The sequence below is a fragment of the Xiphophorus hellerii genome, chromosome 4 (genome assembly GCF_003331165.1).
Source record: "Xiphophorus hellerii strain 12219 chromosome 4, Xiphophorus_hellerii-4.1, whole genome shotgun sequence".
Taxonomy (NCBI): Eukaryota; Metazoa; Chordata; class Actinopteri; order Cyprinodontiformes; family Poeciliidae; genus Xiphophorus; species Xiphophorus hellerii.
This window is the reverse complement of record NC_045675.1, coordinates 1,644,361-1,658,395: the sequence shown is the minus strand read 5'-3', so window position 1 is coordinate 1,658,395 and position 14,035 is coordinate 1,644,361. Positions and strand designations below refer to the sequence as shown.

Genomic DNA, 14,035 nt, shown 5'->3' with positions numbered 1-14,035 from the left:
CCTGGCATCACCTGCTGCTGATGTTAAACATCATCTACTCCGGTGTGAACACAGGAGACCAACATGGAGCTTGATGGATTCTTCGATGATCAGAAGCTGCAACCTCTAATTATTCTCCTTTGTCAACACAAAAAACTGAAAAACTTAGTAAAACACGTTTGGCCTCGACTGTCAATGAAAAACCTGCGTTCAATGATTCAAATAAAGTCTGAATTACGAAAAAACTCTAAGACATATAGAGCGGATTATCTTTACACAACACTATATGACACAAATATGAGACAAGTGCATAGAAGAAAACCTTAGATGTTTATGATCAGAATAAATGAGTTGAGCTGCTGGAGCCTCGACAGATGAAACTGTAATAAATCTGCGTCCTTTAGCTCCCAGATCTCCTTTCTGTTGTGCACCTCTGAGAGCTCACCTGATGGAACTGTTGCAGCGTAACGCAAATGTCAACAAGCAATACCTTTATCTTAACGCGGCCACAATGGCTCCATCCATCTCCATCAAAGCCTTGACACCAGAGACTGTGTGTCTCACTTTGTACTGAAGGTCTGCAGGCGGCGGAGGAAATGCCACGGCGCATATGCACCTCTTCATTACCGCGCATGTTTCACAGGACGTCAGCCTGAAAGGTGCTTTCCGCCGCAAGCGCGGCGCTGGGAAATGAGCAAAGCTGAGAACAATGGGGGCGTCTTGACCAGCACGGCAGCCTGGGGGCGCTTTCATGTCGGCAGGTAGATCTGAAACGGCAGCTGGAGCCGTGCTGGTCAGGTCTCATTGATCTGGTGGAGGAGAAGAGCCAGCATGGCTAATCTGCGTACCATCAGTCAGGACAAAGAGAGCAACCTAAAGGTTCCCTGTGTTCACCCACCACCACCCAGGCAACAACGAGCGGTACTGGAGGAGAAGTGAAGGAAGACACCTGGTTTTGTTCAGGAATGAGGGGAAAACGCAGCGAGAGGTCAATCAGCCGACTGTAGAGACCCAAAGAACAAGATCGAGGAAACAAGCAGCCGGAATGAGTTTCCTCCGTAAAGTAATCATAATCCAAAGGTTTACTAAAGTTTACTTATACTATTCCTGTTACAGAGTTTCTGATTTCATAGGTTTTGTTTTCAGAACCAGTTGGTAAAGATCAATCTGGTCTCTTCAGGTCGACCATCGGAGGTCTGAGTAGGAGCTCATGGTAAGAAAACGCTTCATTTGTTTCCACTGACAAACACCGAAAAGCTTAAACACAACTGAGTTATTGCAAAGATTTCATGATCATCAGATTTTCACACAAAACTATAACAGAAAAGCAGACACATTTAAACAAAGTTAAAGAAGTTTGGATCATTTGACCAACTTGTATCAATCACAGCTGAGATTTAATAAATATATTGACATATTTAAAACTTGAGGTACACTCTGTCACAACCTTAGAGATTTAATCTAATTTAAAAACAAACAAAAACCTCTTACTACATCAAAAATCTAACTGAAGATTTTGTATCTTCTCTTCCTCATTGGTTGTAGTCATGGTTTTCATAAACTCATGACTCTCCCATCATAATACTTAGAATAATTTCTGAAATGTATCCATCTGTCATGCATAAATTATTGTTTCAGTCTGACAAACAATAAATTCAAATAAATTATTTACAATTTAGAGCCTTTTTTACATTATTTTATTGTAAAGGTCAAATTGCTCAGAAGTATTTCAGCAGATTCTGCATTTAAAAATAGATTATAATAATTTATTAATCCCAATAATCAGTACATGACAGGAGTTTTATTATTTAAGGTTCTTCATAAAACTGAATTAAAGGAGCAAATTAAAATGGATATTTAAGAGACATAAACCCAGACCGGGTTTAGTGTGGGAATGTTTCCACACACAGACAGAAGACGGTATTTAGGGTGGAAGTTAGTGCAGCATGGGTCCACTGAGAGCCACACGCATGACTTATTTCCACTAAAAACCCATTTATGATCTCATGATTACCTGCAGAGATCTTCCGCCTCCCGTGATTACTCCCCTGACACGTAAATGTGTGGTTTTGTCTCAGAAGACGAGCGACGCAGCTTTGATCTCGTGCAGAATGAGAACCATAAAAATCAGTTTGGATTTGACATTTTTCCTCCCAGTTATTGCAAACACAAAGCTCCAAACTGGGCCACAAAGTGATAATCTCTGACATTTTCACATCTACTTAGCTTCCCCCTGCCTCGTTATTCAGCTCTGACATTTACTGTTTGGAACAACTTTTCAGTCGTCTGGTGATTCCTGCACCTGATAGACAAACAACAAAGAATGTAAGAGAGGAAAAGTGCCTGGAAAAACAGCTGGCAGTTACATCTGGTGTCAAAATCTCTATTAGGCAATTAAACAGTACAAGCAGTGGTTGGCACACTTCTGCTAATCTGCTAACGCTCCAACAGAGGAGATCATTTTTCTGCTCTTTTGCTACATTTGAAAATATTTAGTGAACTTAGCTTCCCCTAAATTAATTTCTCTGGATAATTTTGAAAGCGCTAATTTACTTGGCTGTAAATTTATTTGTTTGTAAATTAGCGACTTTCAGTTGAATAAAGTTCAACATTGTTTTGCTTATTAAATCTTCAAATAGTTAGACATTTATGTTAATACTTTCTGTTTTTTTATTTTAGACAGGAAACATGCAGGAACAAAATAAAAGACAAAGACAGTGAAGAACAAAATTAAATTAAATTGCTGCTCGAGGATTGTAGTCGTTCAGGGAAGATGTCATTTGAATTGAAGTTAGCGCTTTAGCATTAGCCTCCACTAAATGCTGTGTTTCAATATTGTTAGCGCTAGCGAAGCTAATGTTTATGACTAGCCTTCTGACATCATTTGTATGTTCTCCTCCAATCTTATTAGAGTTGAACTGAACCTGAAATGAGAACGTCTTCCAGGTGCAAAGCTATAACCAGGTTAGCAACTCGCTGCCATTTCAAAACAATCACAAGTCCATCAGAGAAAAAGATGATTTTCTACTGGATAAAGAAAAGGCTAATTCAGCCCCAGATCTGGGAATTAAACACCTGAATTGCTCCGGCTCAAACTCCACAGACCTCAGCTTAACGGCACAGCAGCAGCATGCTTCCAGAAAACATAACCAACCATCAGGCACGGCGGAGGAGGGCTGGTGATTTGGGCTCGTTTTACAGCCGCAGAACCGACTTAATTTCCACTTATCGAGTCAAACCTGAACTCTAGAACTAAATATGATCCAGTTTATTACAGAGACCAACAGAAACATGTTTATTGGTATTTAAGTACTTCAGACTTCAGTTCTAAGTAATTAATTCTTAATGTGACGTTATAGGAAAACAGCAATAAGTTTAGCGAGCAAATAAGTGACCAGAGTTAACCGGATTAGAGGAGTAAATTGATCCAGATGTATTAAACGGCTCAATATTAAATATCAAAGCCACAGGAAGATAAAATCCATGCATGGCTGCAGCTGAAGTCACACGGGCTTTTATTGATTTCTCTCCTCTAAATCAGATCAGTCCTCTCCGCTAATCAGATCAATATCACCCGACCTCTGACCTCTGCCGGCTGAACTCGTTTCTCATCCATTCCCAGGTGTTTCCTGTCTGCTCTGAGCCCGGAGATAAAAAATGACCCGTAAAGACTCCATTTATCTCCTTTAATGAAAACACTTGACTAACAGAAACACTGCGGACGTAAAGCAACATGATTCACCTGAACGCCCCACAGGACGCTGCGTTCAATGACACGGCTTTCAGACGCCTTTAAGATGAATACAAAACAATTTTAATTTAAATCCTCTGAAGCTCAGCTTCTTACTGAGAAATTAAGGTTTTCTGAATATTAAAGATTTTGGATAAACTTCTTATCATAACAGCTGGTTGGTTAAAATATGTGGCAGCAAATTCTGGAAAAAATTAATAAAATAAAATAAATAAGATCAGTTTCTAACCAATGAAATGACGCGAAATGTAAAAGTTTTTATTTTTGATGCTTACAAAAAAACGAATCCTTCAGTTTTTCATTTGTGTTTTATGAGTTTGTGCCGTTTGGGCTTAAAGAAAATCTGCCAGCGTAACACATGGAGTTCCTCAGGGCTGTGTTCTCAATCAACTTTTATTCAGTTTTGGAGAAAATAGTTTCCAGCCGACTGGAACCGGGACCAGAAAAGTCAGGAAGTATTCACAGATCCACAGCACTGAGTCTGATTCTGCCCTGAAACGGGTTAATGACAAATTTAGCAAGAGATTTTTGAACTATTAAAAAGATAAATACAGTTATTTTAAATAAGTTCTGTAAAATTAAAGTATTTAAGGACATTGGTTCAAATTATGGAATTAAAACTGATGTATTTCTCACGGATTTGTTTCCACAGTAATTCTTTCATCATTTCTAATTCCTAAATTCCTGAATATGGGAGCTTATTTTAAAATCAGCATCCTGACATCTTAGAAACAAACAGATCTGGTGGATTCTATTATTTTCATCAGGTTATGTTTTTGTAATAAATAGTGGAAATTAAACAATTATGATGCTGTCAGAGTTTTGACCAACAGCCTCCCTGTTTGGTAATCTCATTTAACTATTTCTGTTTAAAACCTGATTTATCTATAGATAAACCTGATCATTTCTCTTTCCTTTAACCTTTAGTTGCATCGTTTCCTGCACTGCATTGGGTCCAGTTCCAGGTCCAGACTGAATGGATTGATCCTTCCTGCTGCGTTACTGGGAAAGACGGCCTGTAAATGAGAGCAATGAATCTTCCTGGAAGTGAAATAAATGGTGGAAATGTTGCTGCAATAAAAGAATAATTGAACTTTAACCAGCAGGAGATCCTTTAACACACATTCATTTAACTGAACTCATGTTCCTCCGTCATGAATCTCTTTAAAATAAACTTTTACTTTTTATCTCTTCTTAAAGAAACTGAATTTAACTGTGAGATTTGTTTATTTTATTATAAAATAATATTGTATAATAAAAGCTGAACCAAATTATCCGGTAGCTGCAAGACAAAAACAAATGACTGGAGCTCAGGACTACCAGTAGGAGGCGCCGGCTCCCACCTCTAACGCCGGAACCATAAATGTTTTGTCCGTCTGCAGCGATCAGCGTTTGCAGTTTTTCTTGCTGACCTTCAGCCACGGCTGAGAATCGCAGCAGGAAGTGTCACAACGTTTCCCTCCGAGGTGTGAGACGGCGGCCGCGCGTCGCCCGCCGTTAGCTCATCACGAATGTGTCGACTGGGAGAAGAGACAAGCGTCTGACCCCCAGGTGAGCTCTTCTTCTTCTTCTTCTTCTTCTTCTCTAATAATTATGTAGCTAACAGATCAGGACACCAGCTGCCTGCTTCTCTAGACTTTTGTCCATTTTTTTTGGTTGAGACGTTTAAAGTGTCAAAAATGATTTCCTCTCCTTCCACTGTCGTATGTTCAGGCAGTTGGGATGCGTAACCGTGGAAACAAGGTGTTGCTACTACTGGGAGCAGCTGATTAGCATCTCAAAAGCTCAAATAATACCTGACCTCTGACCCCAAATCCCAGAGGAGCCGAACACAGAGAAGCGGGAGGTTTAAACCAACTCTTTAATCCGTCATGACGGGCAAACATTAACGTCAGCCCGGCTTTCTAACCGGCTAAAGAGGAGCGGCAAAAGCAAAGGGTGATGATTAGCAGCGCTAGCAACAGCTGATGTCATCCAGTGAAATATTGTCTCTGCTGCCTGGAGGCCTAGCTGTTAGCATGTCAAAGTCATGAGATGTCATACACTAACTGTCTTCAGTCAGAGGCTTCTTCAGAGACGTTGCAAGACTGACTGCTACTGGAGATCCTTCCTGACCACAGCAACACTTTAGGCTTCTCATCTGGAGAAAATCTTGATGGTGAAACAAGAAATAAATTCAATGGCGTCGAGACGAAGCTTTTAGACTAAAAACACTTTAACTATCCAACATGGAGGTGGCAGCATCATGCTATGGGACTGCATTACACAAAACGGATGTGATAATGAAAGTTTTCCTCCAAATTCTTCATCTCCTCCTGAAATCAGCTGCTGGTTGAAGCCAAGCTGCACCGTTTCCTCAAACGTTTTAAATCTCACTGCAGGTGAAACTCAGAAATCCTCCCAGAGAGGAAACAAATTAATACCATGAAACTGGATGACAGTTATGGCTCATCGTTAGGAAACATCAGAACCGAACCGAACCTGGACCTGCTATATATTAAAAATGATTTATCTGGCCTTTAAGCTGAAAGCTGCTGCTAGTTAAATCAGCTCCAGTTCTGTTTGGGTTCTGAACACGACCGGACCGCCAGGAAACGCCCAGAGGAGAGTTTCACCCTGGAACCCGATAAATCAGACAAACACAACGCTGAACCCGAACACATCGTCTGCACCGGTTCTGTTCCAGCAGGGCGGGTCAGTGTAACGCAGTGAAGCGTAACAACGTAGCGTAAAACAACGTAGCGTAAAACAACGTAGCGTAACGCAGCGGAGGATTTTTTAGCTGCAGATGAATCATTTTCACTAGAATACGGCATTTTAGGCAATAAAACGTTTATTTGTACATATTGAGCTATTTGTTTGTTTGCTTTTTCTTATGTATTTCTAATATTGCATAAAATAAAATTAATGGTAAATCTATCGACCACCTCGTCTTCTGGTTGTCCTAGTAATAAAAATAAATCAGGTTATTTCTCTATTATATTTAACCTATCAATAAGTTCCTCTATGATCTTTATGTATTTTTCTTTATCTTCATGTATCAAAATGACAATAAATAAATGTCTTAGATAAAATGAGTCCATCTGTTGTGATTTGACCTGTGGTGTTTTATTAAAGGTCATCATGTATTGATTATCACAGATAACTAAAGCAAATAATAGAAAACCTGAGGAGACTTTCATGAATTCAGAGATTTTTAACTGAAATTTAATCGAAAAAGGTTAAAAATATGAATAATTCAGCTGATATGTTACTGTTCTAATTTTAAAACACACACAGACATAAGAAGCGCTTACCTGTGTTGTCAAATCAGCATTTTGTGAGCGGAAAGCAGCCGTCCAATCAGCAGAGAGCATGAGGAGAGAGCAGTGGTTAGGTTAGGAACCAGAAATCTACCCGGTAACAGATGACAGCAGTTTGTGCTTTAATTAGGATAAATTCAGCCTGTTTTGACGTGGGAATCGTTCTGATCCTGACCCACATGAGAACCAACATCCTTCCAGTGGTTCTGAGTGTTTCTGTGTCAAGGTTAGCCCCGCCCCCGACCACAGGAACCCCACTCAATTTATCGACTGCGATCTTTTCCTCCATCGCTCTTCCTCCAGATTCTGACAAAACCGGCTCTGCTTCCCCCTTAATGAGGTGATTAATAAACCAGCTGCATGTTTTCTGTCTGTTTCCTCATGGAAGATGAAGAGGAAGACGAGGAAGGCCAAGAAAGCAGGTCAGGCCTCGGGAGGCGGACGAAGAGGCGGAGCTAAAGGTTTGGTGCAGCGTTTGGCGTTTGATGGCGGCTGAGCTGAAACACTTCCTGTCTACTGACTGAGAAATAAATTATTTAAATGTTAAAAATTCACCATATAGGTTTCTGATTTATTTCACCATTTATTTCACAAGAACTATAAAAGAAAAGTTCATTTCATGAGTAAATGATCGCCACACTGTGAAGCCTGGTGGTGGCAGCATCATGCTGTGGGATATAGTCAGAGTTAACCAATGGAGATAAATGAAGGGCATTCCTAGAAAAAAAACAGTTTAGAGTAAATATTCAGTCAGAGATACAGCAGTGTTTCAGACTAAAGCATATTCATGTGTTAGAATGGCCTAGTCAAAGTCCAGATGTAAATCTGTCTGAGAATTTGCAGAAAAACTTGAAAACTGAGCAGTTTGGTGTAGAAAACCTGCAGCTGGAGTTACAATAAACAGCTCTTCTACAACTCAGTGGATCTAAATATGAATGCATGCCGCACTTTTCAGATTCTTAAATAAAGAATGATGGATACCATAAATCATCTTCCATCCGCTTCATATTGTGTTTCTCTGTAAAACCGATTAAACTGAGAATAACAGAGGATTCAGTTCCTTCAGCTTCAAAAAGCTTTTCTGCAGTTTAAAGATGATAAACGTTAATAAATCATATAATAATATATATTATATTATATCATCAACATTGATACATAAAGCAGAACAATATCAAACCATTTTATTTCCATTTTTCCTTCAGTTTAGAAATAAGATCAGAGTTAAGTTTTCACAGATAATGTCTGTATCTTCATATTTTTCTCATATTTTCAGTCTCTTCACTGTTTTTGTCTAAAACAAAATGATTCATCCATTTTGAGTCTCTTAGAAACGCGACTATTGATGAAGAGCAGATGAGTGTCACTGCAGCGGCTCCACATGAAGAGCATCTGAAGAGCAGGACGTTCCCGGCTCCGACACGCTGGAGACAAAACTTTAATGATTCGGCGGCGGCGGCGAGGGGGAAGCAGTAATGAACCCGCTGGAGAGACGCAGCCAGCCGACGTGGGACAGATCCACAGCCGAGTGGGAAGAGGAGCAAAAATGCTCCTCACTCAGCCACATGATGAAAGCGGAGGAAAGCAGGAGGAGGACAGATTCTGACGCTGAGAGGTCCGACCCAAATCCCAGCCCGATGACGCAACGGCTCCGAACCGATCAGAGTAAAACCAGCTCAGCTTTTGTCCTTTTACTCCACTCCGCTCATGTCTCACAGATAAAATAAAAGTCTGGCTGTAAAAATGTGAAACTGTTTCATCTCCTGGATGTTGAAACAGAACAGAGTGAGTGACCTTCCTCTGACCGGCAGGAGTTCAAAACCAGAATCCTTCACGGTTCAGGAAGAAGAAGCTGATTTGTTTTAGTGACTCAATGATGTGAGTTTGTCAGCTGATGGTCCTCTCTGCTGCGTGGCTCCTGCGTGGCCCCGCACGTCTCCCCGCTGCCTGCAGGGGGCCCCACTGAGCGCTCAGATCCAACCTGCTGCTAAACAGGAGGAACCGGCTTCGCTTGCATGTTTCAAAGCTACAATAAAAGAATCATTAACTCTGGAGCTCAGCGTGAAGCTGCTTTGAACTCGACGAGACTAATGACTTCCTGTTTTCTCATTAGCAAGCCTCCCTCAGCGACGCTCATTCACAAACCTGAGACTTTCTACAAACACCGAAAATCCTGTTTTCAGAAAAACAACGTCCTAATTTCCATCCAGATGTTTTCTGTCAGAATCCAGGATGCAAAAAGGAAATAAACTGTTTAAAACTGCAGCAGCCTTCACAGCCTGAAGTATAAATATATAAACTTTAGAGAAAATAAAAGATAAACCAACAGTAAGTGTGTCAGTGCATGTACAGATATTCATTCATTCACACAACAGAAACAAGCAGGTTGTAGAAGTGTCATTAGTTTTATGTTCATTGTTTTTATCAGAGACACAGCCTGGAGGTGATAACTGTTTCTCTGGCGCCGCCCTGCAGGTAAAAGCCTAAACCATTTGTGTCCAGCATGTGTGGGGTCTGCAGACGCCAGCTGCCCCTTTCCTAACTCCAGCCAGAACAGACTCACGATTAAACTTTGTTTTGTTAAACTAAACCAAGTTTTATTAGAGTTGAAAACTAATTTTAAGTAAAAAAACGATTTTCAGACGATTACCGGTCGGGTTGGGTGTGAACTGAACTCAGCTGAACCTGCTTGACCTGAACAACAAAAGATTCTTTCAAAGGAAAATCATTAAACTGAAGTTTATTTATTCCAACAGGTTCCAGATGTTGACATTTACAGAGATGTATTTATTGTATTTTTGTTATATTTCTACGCTGCAGTCCTCCCTCACTCTGTCACAGAGGAACTGCTATTTAAATTTTGACCTAAACTAAACTTCAACCGCAGGTTCTTTAAAACTCCACATCTGCATTTTCAGGTTTTAAATTCAGGCTGAAGCTGCAGAGAAAGTTCATCTAAATCAGTCATGAGTCCGGAAAGTTGAACGCTAACAGTAAATGTGATTATCTGCTCTTAAATCCAATCGGTGGCCTTTGGCCAGAAGAGTTACAGTCTGAGTTTCCTAATGAGTCCCTGAACGCATCGTCAGCGCCGGCTGAACGCCCTGCTCCCCTCAGATCCACGTCTGACTTCCTGAGTCCCTCAACGCTCCAGAGCAAATTAATATCCAGCAACGCTCCAACCTGCCAGACGCTAACGAGCCTGGAAGTTTTTCTCTGGGAACAGAAAGCCGAGGGAAACCAGAGCAGCAGGAATCAGAACGTGTGAACGACGGCGTAGAACGTTCTGGATCCAGGAGGAACCGGAGCGCCGCTTCAGTCGGGACGCATCCAACATGTTGGCAACTGGAATATTTAAACGAGGCTCGTTTGTTTCTAAAATCAAAACCCAAGTTCACAGGAAGAGGCAGTGCTGCACCACCCGCTGGTCTCCACCAGGGGGCATTCAGATCAAGACGCACCAATCAGTCAACTCAGCATAGTTTTGCTTCGTTTCTCATAATTTGCCAAAAACACATTTCACAGTAGTAGTTTATACGTTTTGTTAACTGTGCAGTTTTTCCATCACATAAAATTGCAACAAGCATCACATGACTAATATATCAGCCTCCAGTACCAACCATCCAACCAATTAATCATCCATCCATCCATCCAACCAATTAATCATCCATCCAACCAATTAATCATCCATCCAATCATCCAACCAATTAATCATCCATCCAATCATCCAACCAATTAATCATCCATCCAACCATCCAACCAATTAATCATCCATCCAACCAATTAATCATCCATCCATCCATCCATCCATCCATCCAACAAACCACTTAATCATCAATCCAACAAATAAATCATCCAACTGTTCATTCATCCATCAAGCCAATAAACTACTAATCATCCATCCATCTCATTCTGGAGGATGGATGTTCCACAGAAGGAAAAGTCTTAGAAAGTTCTGGATCCACGGTCTCGTCCCTGTGGTACTCCGCTCCACAGGGGGGCGCCCTGAGGAATCCTGGTTAGATGGTTGAACTGACTCCTAACTGTTGAGGAGCAGAAGCTCAGTTCAGGATCTGGAGGAAGTTCATGTTCATGTAGCAAAGCCTCTCCTAAAATGGATGATCAGCGTCGTGATCACAATATTCACAATATTCACCCACAGTCCTGTGAAAATGTGTTCCTGCTTTCCTTCTGACTCGACTCTGGTCTGCCTCACAGGAACAAGGGAACAGTAAGGGAACAGTAAGGGAACAGTCTGTTAGCTCCAACATCCCACTGGAATAATCAAACATCTGCAGCAATTCAGCAGAAAACAAGGACAGAAAGTTTTCCTGAAATCCTCCTGCAGGAGCTCGAAGATGAAACATGTTTGCTCACAGCGCCGTGAAGATGATTGACTCTAGTAACAGACGAGGAGCAGCTTGTATTGACTGGATGCAGAATTAATATTCTCTTCTGAATTATTAACTAAATATTGACCGACTGCAGCATCGTCCTGGCAGACGGCTCATGAATGGGAAAACTTGGAATCAGGATTTGTGGTCCAAAATGCTCCGGAGGAAACATGTTAACTCTGCTGCTTCCTACATGATAAACACTTTATATCACCGCCTCAAAGATCAAATATGTACAGATTCAGTTTATGAACCATCTGCATAGAGATGCAACAACAAACGCTGTCAAGTGTTCCCAGATTTTATGCAACGTTTTGCTTAATGATGCATAAAATGGTTCCAGGAACCAAAGTGGAGGTTTTATTAAAAACCTTCAATCTGATTGTTGCTGAAGTAGAAAATAATCCCAAAGAAATTTTCTAGAAGCAGAAAATCTGGAGTGAAAATGAACTGTTAGGTTTCCAGAAGGTTCTTCCAGGTTCTCATGACTGAAAGTTTTTCTCTCAGCGTCTGAATCCTCAGAAGCTCTGAGGTTCACTGAGCTCAGCAGGAATCCTGCTGCCGTGACCCAAATACAACCTGCTGCTCCTGATTGGCTGCAGGAGGAACGGAGGGAGGCGGCGTTCATCCTGAGGAGAGGAGGAGCTTCACTGAGCCGACTGGAGGCCGGGTCGGCTCGTTTGGATGGAGACGGTTCTGATCTGAAATGTTGAGTTCAGAGGAAGCAGAACGATAAACGAAACGACTCAATGCGGTTCTGGATCGCTTCATGTTTCAAACAGACTAACAGAAACTGAACCAACTGTGTCAACATTTCCAAGTCAGGTTGAGAGTCAAACACCGTTTTCTGTTCTCATCTCAGTTTGGTGTTTCAGCTCACAGCTTTTCCAAAAACTGAGTTTATCCCACCAACCTGAGCGTGAAGTCAGACCGACGAGAGCGAATAGTAATTACTTCACTCAGTACGTGATCTGGTATGATAAATGATAAACTCCACTTCTGGTTTTCAGTGAGGAGAAACTGAGAAAAAAGAAAAAAGTTTCAAGTTAAAAAAAATGATTCAGATCAAAGTCCAGGTGAGAAATCGTCCTAAAGAGCAACGAGTTTGGGTTTCATTTTCTGATGCTCAGCCGGCCACTCGGCTCTCATCACCACCACGGGGCTGAATGCTGAGCACGGGAACACACACACACACATACACCCTCCCCCCCCCCACACACACACACACACACCGCCCTCAGGGGCCATTAAAGGCGTGGAGTTTGTGTTGACACTCTGCAGCTCCCCAAGGCCACAGACCTGCTGAGTCCAACATCTGTTCAGAGTCCGGCGCTCGGCCAGCCTGTTCCTGAAGGTGTGTGTGTGTCGGTGTGTGTTTGTTGGGGTGTGTTTGTTGGCGTGTGTGTGTGTCGGTGTGTGTTTGTTGGTGTGTGTATGTGTGTATGTGTTGAAGTGACAGTCGACACCAGCGCAGCTCTTTAAACACACACTGTCAGTGTGACAGCGGTGTGTGTCGACAAGCAGCACACACAGCTCAATCAATACAACAAAACTATATCAATAATAATCATATTCAGCAGCAGGGGGCGGAGCCGGGGGCGGGGCTAAAGCTCCACCTGATGAAGCTGATTGGCCTCTTCACATTTCTTTCTTCTTCTCTGATTCGATTCTCTCTGGTTTAATCAGCAAAACATGATATTAATTCTGCTTTCTGAAAGATTTTTCATGTAAAATTAAATATTTTATCAGATTTATCAGGTGGATGAAACTAGGATTAATAATCCTGATCATATTCTGGTGCAGAATTAAAGACAACAGAACTTTTTCTGTTCTTGTTCATCTTGGTTATGTAACGACTCTGGGTTCATTTCTCAGCCTCAGCTCTGAGTGGATCAGGCATACGTTGTGTAAATTATGAATAGATGCCATTTATCTTTTAAAAGTGAGCCGACAGCTCTGACCTTTTAGGGAGCGGAGACGCAGCGTTTATATAACCCGACTCTGAGCTCACTTCTTCATATCAACGTTTTCACCGACAGCGATACAGATCAAAACGCTGGACGCGTTTTCATCTTAAATATTTATTTTATTCTGGATCAAGGAGAGAAAGGCAACAACCCTGTGTTTCTAAAGACGTCTCTGCTTGTTCTGACATAAAACCCAGAGTGCATGAAGGGAATAAAAGGCAGCATGGAGGAGTACGACCCAGCAGAGCACTCCCCATTCAGCAGCACGCTCCTCCATTAGTGTCTGCCGCAGGCTGCAGAGGTGATTCCTCCGCTCCCTCATCCCGTCTTCAGAAACCCTCCGCTATTTTTATCTCCTGTGTCACACACACACACACACACACACACACACACCCACCCCCACCCACACACACACACACACAGTTTCTCCTTTTCAGACCCAAAGCTCAGCTGGAGGTTTTTCTCCATCGTCACATTCCTTCACTCTTCTTTCTCTCGGTCACAAACGTTTCCTGGTCTTCACTGAGCGGCTCGGGAATCTTTCGCTTCTCGTTCAGCAGAAAAACGTCCATGTTGCTGAACGGTTTGGAGGCCAGGGTGATTTTTTAAACTAACTGTCCACGTTTCTTCCAGATAAAAATAAAC

The 14,035-nt window shown here is 41.8% G+C and overlaps 1 protein-coding gene across 1 annotated transcript in view; it reads right to left on the bottom strand.

The window, feature by feature from the left end:
* LOC116718629 (serine/threonine-protein kinase BRSK2-like) overlaps window positions 1-14,035 on the bottom strand; it is a 99,705-nt gene that overhangs the window by 47,150 nt on the left and 38,520 nt on the right. The gene's annotated exons all lie outside the window — the stretch shown is intronic.